The sequence below is a fragment of the Lycium barbarum genome, chromosome 2 (assembly GCF_019175385.1).
Source record: "Lycium barbarum isolate Lr01 chromosome 2, ASM1917538v2, whole genome shotgun sequence".
Classification (NCBI taxonomy): domain Eukaryota; kingdom Viridiplantae; phylum Streptophyta; class Magnoliopsida; order Solanales; family Solanaceae; genus Lycium; species Lycium barbarum.
In genome coordinates, this window is record NC_083338.1 from 127,039,296 (window position 1) to 127,046,126 (window position 6,831).

At 36.4% G+C, this 6,831-nt stretch overlaps 1 long non-coding RNA gene across 1 annotated transcript; it reads right to left on the reverse strand.

Moving 5' to 3' along the window:
• Window positions 1-1,060: 1,060 nt before the first annotated feature.
• Window positions 1,061-6,101, reverse strand: LOC132627133 (uncharacterized). The gene is made up of 2 exons (XR_009577788.1): window positions 3,032-6,101; window positions 1,061-1,510 (listed from the first exon to the last, which is right to left on the reverse strand). It is a non-coding gene; the product is annotated as an uncharacterized LOC132627133 (long non-coding RNA).
• Window positions 6,102-6,831: the final 730 nt, after the last annotated feature.

Consider the following 6,831-nt stretch of genomic DNA (forward strand, 5'->3'; position numbering starts at 1 on the left):
TTGAATACATACCAGAGAGATTGGATTCCTATTGTGGGTGCAAGAGGAAAGCCCTAAAAGTCAACTATATACTTGTATAGAAAGGCATTCATCAAGTATTTTTAAGCACATATCCTTGAAACTTAATCTTTTCTTATTAAATTGACTTAATTGAAACTTAAATATCTCGAACTTACTTCGATCTCAACTCAATAGCTCATAAATCAATATAAAAAGTGCAATTAATTAAAAACAAGTTATGGCGTAAGTCATCACTCACTCTATGTGTTCATTCTCGCTTGGTCTGGATTTTATATGTCAATTCTAATCATTTTCCAACAATCTTAGTGGGACGTATATCAAATAGGTCATTTCACTAATTCTTTATTACCTATGTGTCAATTCTACTAATTTCCCAACAATCTATGTGTTCAATCTCGCTTGGTCTTGATTTTAGGTCTAGTCTTTCTTTAATACCCCTAATGGGAGACATTCACTAAATGGCCAAAATGTGTTTAATACACTAAATGGCCAAAATGTGTTTAATATTTTGGGGTATTACACCATCATAATAATTAATATTTATAACACTTCAGTTTGGCCAAGCTTTTTAGAGGTCAAAAGTTCTTTTTTTTTTTGCCAAAAAAGGTGCTTATTTTAAAAAGTAAGTTGTTTGGCCAATTGGTCAAATAACTTACTTTTTAAAATACGAAAAACGGTCAAAATATCCTTAAAGTATGCTAAATTGAACAAAAATGCACCCGTTAATATTTTGGTCCAAAAATGCTCCTATTATTACTTAATGGGGTCAAAATGCTCTTTTCCTAATAAACATACGATTTTTTTTTCTTTTCAGACACATTCTTAACTTAATAAAAATATTATTTTTAAAGAACCCCTTTCTTATTTCTTTTTTTTTTTTTTTTACTAACAAACTTTTATTAATTACCGGTAAAACATTACAAAACTAGCAAAGCCAGCATAGCTTGCTAAGGTCTATCTCAAACACATTAACACTACAACAAGTTACAGGACATAGCTAGCATATAGAACTGTAGACTATAAATTAATTGTTGGAGCCCAATTGGAGTTCGGGTAGTGCATATGAAGGCCACATCCTTGGCTAAAGCTTCCACTTCATTACTCTTGTTCTCATATCTTCTCTGATTCCTCTCTATCTAGATTGCGTAGCAGCATTCTGCAAAGATTAACTTGAAGAACTGGGCAGGTTGCGCTCTACCCTTATCTGGTACCCCATTGAACAAAATCATCCCAATTAGTAGCAGTGCAGTCTGGGAATTTGCTCCTTCTCAATGCCCTGATCAACACATTTTTAGCTACTGGACAGTGCACAAAGAGGTGCTCATTTGAATCAAGTTCTTGATGACACAGGCTACAATTTGGAGAAGCTTCAATTCCCCATTTAATCAGCCTATCAGCAGTTAACAATCTTTGCTACAATATCAACCACATTGTGAAACAAGCTTTTGGTTGTGCTTTGTTACCAAACATCAAGCATTTCCAGCGAACCCTTAGTAGATCACCCAACAGTTGCAGATAGTAAAACTTAATTAGAATCTTGTTTTCCCGGGGAGGGTCAATTTGCTACAGCACTATATCTTTTGAAGCAAAAATCTTCCTAGTCATCCAACTAGCTTGTTGAGGAATTGCACAATCCCTCAACTGCTGGTCCTTTGCACGAATCCATTTGATCCATAATTTCTCTACTTTGTGAGCTAAGTCCCAGCATAATCTTGCCACTGCTGCTTGATTTTATTTATGTAATTTAATTAAATTCAGGCCACCAACTGAAACAGGACAACACAACATAGCTTCTCCCATGCCATAAGAGATTTCTTTGTGACAATCCTTTCCCCAGAATAAATGTAACTTCTACACTAACCAACTATCAACTCCAGTACTTTAGAGGGGATAAGGAATAGTTGAGCCCGGTATGCTTGAACACCAAATAACACAGACTGAACCAATTGGACTCTACCCTGATATGACAGTTTTTTTACTGTCCATGTGGAGATTTTAGCAGTAATCTTCTCTATGAGGGGAAACCATTGCATAATGGATAGTTTTTTTAGTGGTAGGGGATCCCAAGATATTTAAAAGGCAAGGAACCCATAGTGTACCCCAAATGCTGAATAATGGCAGCTTGTATCTCATGTTTTACCACCCCTACACCCTTCCCCCCCCCCCCCCCCCCCCCAACACACACACACACGGAGTATATAAAACATTTACCCAAATTAGCCTGCAGCCCTGAAGCCTTTAAGAAAACCTAGAAGCAATGTTGCATAGCTTTGATAGACTTAAGATCTCCTTTACAGAACAGTAATAAGTCATCAGCAAAACATAGGTGGGTAATTCCCAATTTGGCATGTTGAGGGTGAAATTTAAATCCTGGGGAGTTCTTCAAGTCATTAAGGTACCTACTAAGGCATTCCATAGCAATGACAAATAGAAATGGTGACATTGGGTCCCCTTGCCTTAGCCCTTAGCTACTGCAAAAGGAGGGGTGTATTCACCATTCAAAATTATGAAGTAACTAACTGTTTTGACACAAGCCATTACCCAAGCAATAAACATATGTGGAAACCCTAATTGCTCCATCACTTGTTCCAGATACACATATTCAACAGAGTTATAAGCCTTTTGTAAATCAATTTTTATCATACACCTAGCTGAGATGTTCTTCCTACTATAAGCCTTAACAAGCTCATGAGCTAAGATGATATTATCTGATATTCTCCTACCAGGTATAAATCCTGTTTGGGCCTCACATATGACAGAGTCAATCATCTTAATCCCACTTTCAAGAATTTTAGAGATAATTTTATAAAGCTCAGAACAGCAATCAATAGGTTTAAACTGTTTAACAGTGGCAGGACTGCTAGTTTTAGGAACCAAGGACACTATGGCACAATTCATTGGCTTATGAAGGATGCCAATGGTAAAAATTCCAGTACAACAGCATTAATGTCATCCTTAATAGTGTTCCAGGATTTATTTTTTTTAAAATAAGCATTATAACAATCAATACTTGGTGCCTTATCATCACCAATAGCCTGCAATGCATCATACACCTCCTCAACATTCGCTGCAGCACGTAAACTAAGGTTTTGTTGCTGACTCAATGTTGGACCCTTTCTCATGGTATGCTTATTAATAGCAGGCAATAAATCAGCAGCAGTTCCCATCAGACTTTTATAAAAGTTGAAAAATTTCTCTTGTATCTCCTCTGGTTCTTTAAGTTTGAGACTAGTAAGAGAGGTGATCTCCAATGACACAAGATCAACCCGAAAGTGCAGAGATTCCAGATCCAAATGCTCAAGTGACAGAAATGGCGGGTTACCCTTCAGCAAGTAGAACTGAGGTGGCTAAGAAGCTGATTCTCAGCCCCAAAACTCCGGAGGATCTGACATCTGTGAGTGGATCTATGGTAAAAGAAGCTAATGGAACTGTGCAAGCTCCAGAGAAGGAAAACACAGCTGAGTTAGTGAACTCGGTGTTCCCACTCCAAGTGACCATGAGGAGGAAAACCCAACAGAGAATTTAATTTAAGCTGTTTTTTATATTTGTCAAACACCCAAATAAGTTAAAAATGGCTTATAAGCTGGTTTGACCAACTTATAAGCCAATCCAAACGGGCTTTATTTTTCTCCTCTAGTTGTTAATGAAACTGTAGTTCAATTAGTTGAAGAAGATGTGAAAGTAGAAGAGGAGAAATGGAACTATACTTTAATTGCCTATTTTTTTGGGGAACGGCCAAGATACAATGCTATGTCTCGGTATATCTCCCAAAATTGGGAAAATATTGTTGATCTTGTACTGTATATTCATGATGATGGGTATTATATAATTAAATTTCAGACTATTGAAGATATGCACAAAGTACTATATGCAGGGCCTTACACTATCAATAATAAGCCAAAATTTTAAAGCCCTGGTCTAAGGATTTTGATCTCAGTCCTGAGTTCATGTCGGAAATTCCCCTATGGGTTAATTTTCCTAAGCTACCATTGAAATGTTGGGGATATGGATCATTATGTAGAATTTCTAGTGCAATAGGTTCACCCTTGTTTGCTGATGAGTGCACAATGCAGCAAACAAGAATTTGCTATGCTCATATGCTAATTGAGGTGAATATCACAAAACCCCTTCCCTCTGCTATTAAGGTTCGAGATCCCAATGAATAAATGATATGCTAAAGAGTAGTATATGAGTGGAAACCTGAATTTTGTCCTAAATGCCAAAAAGTGGGACATATATGCAAGGAGCAGCCACCTGCTCAAAAACCTGAACCAGTAAGGAAAAGAAGACATGGGAAATAAGTTACTCAAGAATGGAAATCTAAAGGGATTGTTATCCTAGAAGTAGTACAGAACACAAGTGTCCCTAATGCTCCACAAGGTAATGAGAATATTGTAAACCAAAATGTGGTACAAGAAGTGGCACAAAATGAGAAGAATGTAGTTAGTGCCTCCATAGGAAGGCAGGAGAAACAAACTGCTCCTAGAAATCCCCTAGTAAGTGCTACTACTTCAACTAGTCCAGAATTTAATACTGAAAATTTTCCTGTGCTGCAAACTGTGGTTACCAAAAATGGATTTGAGATACTACATAAGGGGAAAAGTAATGTTTCTGCATTGCCTTTTGATAGAGGTGAAACAACCCTAACAGTCTAATGACTTAGTTATTTTGGAATTAGAAGAATAAATAAGAGGTATAAGCAGAAAGTGTTTAAGCAGTACCTCATAAATAAAAGGATAAGGCTAGCTAGTATTGTAGAAACAAGACTAAAGGAACATAATATGATAAAGAGACTGCATAACATTGCACCAAGTTGGAATATTCATATAAACTACCAGGAGGTAGTAAATGGCAAGATACGGTTCATATGGGATCCTGATTGGCTTGAGGTTACCCTCCAGCATAGAACTGCACAACTAGTGCATTATTTGGTGAGAGATAGAACCAAGTATCATTTCTTAATATCTGTGATCTATGGTTTCAATGCTATAGAGCAAAGGAGGACATTATGGAGTGACTTGAACACTCTTAAGTTAAGGTATTTCCCAACGTTGGCTATAAGTTTTTTGTCCCCACAGGATAGGCAAGGTGGTATTCCCATTACTCTGACTGAAGTATAATATTTTGCTGACTGTATCCAACAAACTACACTTCATGAATTAACTTGGCAGGGGGAATCATCCTACTTGGTCAAATACACAGATGGGATCAGACAAGATTACTAGTAGAATTGATAAAGTCTTTGGCAACTTTGAATGGATGGTCAATTGGGGATGAGTAGTGACTATTTATGAGCTGCCTTAAATCCCAGATCATGCTCTAATGATCATAAATTTGCAGCCTCATCAGGGCCCAAAAAAGATTCCATTCAAGTTCTTTAATGTTTGGGTTGAACATGGGTATTTTGAACAAATTGTGGGGAGAGTATGGCAGCATAGAATGGATACTCATAGAATGAAATATGTGTGAAACAAGTTACAGAAGCTAAAGCCAAAGCCTGCACTGAGACAGCTCAACAATAATGACTTCAAGTTTATCAAAACTAAGATTAATTTTGCAAGGCAAGAGCTAGTCCATGTTCAGGAGAAATTATCATCACAGGCCAATGACTCACTGATCAACCAAGAGAAAAACTTACTCCTTAACCTTGAGAAATGGTCATTGATGGAACAGAGTGCTTCAAAGCAAAAATCAAGGGCTAGATGAATTAAACTTAGGGATGCTAATAATAAATATTTCTCAGCAATCGGTAAAGAGAGGAGTCATAGAAAATAATTTACATCTACAGAGCTAACAAATGTTGCAAGAGGAACCTTTCAAGGTCGTCCCCTACCTCGACCTTGCCCTTGCTCTAGAATTTGAGCCCGTCCTCTACATTTTGCCTTCCCCTTCGCCATGGATTACCTCACCTTTGCACGTTAACTAACATGAGCCGGCACCATTAGAGAGAGGAAAATTATTGTCATCCGTCTCTAAGTTTTTGTGGGCAACTTTTGTTTCTTTTCTTTTAAGATCTCTTTAACTATACAAAAAAAGGAGGAAATTTTCTTGTAAATCTGGTTTTATCAATTAAAATAGAATAACCCCATGTACTTTTTAACGGATAATATAAGTCATATATGTAAGATCGCAGTAACCTCATCATTAATCTTCATTTTGATAACGATAAAATTCGTTTTTCTAATAAAATAGAAAGTATTTTTTTTATTTCTTAATCTTGTCCGAATTGAAGTAGGATAAGCATTTGTTAATATAATTCTTGGTTTTAAAACTATGTGGCGCCTACGTGGACCAACACAGCATCAAATACTTGAACCAAAAGCTTTACAAATTGTACACGCAATGAATGCTTGTACCATAAGCTATATAACTTGTACACTTTACCCAATTATTTTTTTATCCCACGTGGACATATGTCATAGTACTTAATATTTATTCCCTTCTCATGTATAGACGTATGCACTTCAATTTTAATTCTCCGACACATTTATTTCCTCCGTGCACTTTTACTTGTTCACTTTTAACTTTTCACATTCTTGCTGAATATTTATTCTCTTGTCATGTATGTCGTATGCAGTTCAATTTTAATACCCCTGCGCAAATTTATTTCCTCCGTGCACTTTTACTTGTTCACTTTTGACATTTCACGTTCTTTGAGAATTAATAAATCCCATGCGGATATATGTCATAGTACTGAATATTTATTTTTTTCTCATGTATACGCGTATGCACTTCAATTTTAATTCTCCGACACATATTTATTCCTCCGTGAACTTTTACTTGTTCACTTTTGACTTTTCACGTTCTTGT